The following is a 307-nucleotide window of genomic DNA, read 5'->3' as shown; positions in this document are numbered from 1 at the left end:
ATATCTCATTTAATATTTTTATGTATCTATCTTTTTGTTAATGTATCTAACTTTCCAATGTCTTGTATCTACTTCTATTAATGTACTTAAATCGTTAATGTGTTGTATCTCATTTTTATGTTAATGTATCTGGCGTGCATATGCCTCTCTGGTTATATTTAGTATGTTTATTAATATAGTTGATATAATATCTTTATGTATCTGATTATTTTATGTTAAGCTTTCATTGTCTTTATATCTCAAATTATTTTTGCAGCACTAACACTTACAATTTCAAAACGAAAAGATGATGATTTGGCTAAAAAAA

Source organism: Solanum stenotomum, chromosome 10 (genome assembly GCF_019186545.1).
Source record: "Solanum stenotomum isolate F172 chromosome 10, ASM1918654v1, whole genome shotgun sequence".
Classification (NCBI taxonomy): domain Eukaryota; kingdom Viridiplantae; phylum Streptophyta; class Magnoliopsida; order Solanales; family Solanaceae; genus Solanum; species Solanum stenotomum.
This window is presented reverse-complemented; position numbering follows the sequence as displayed.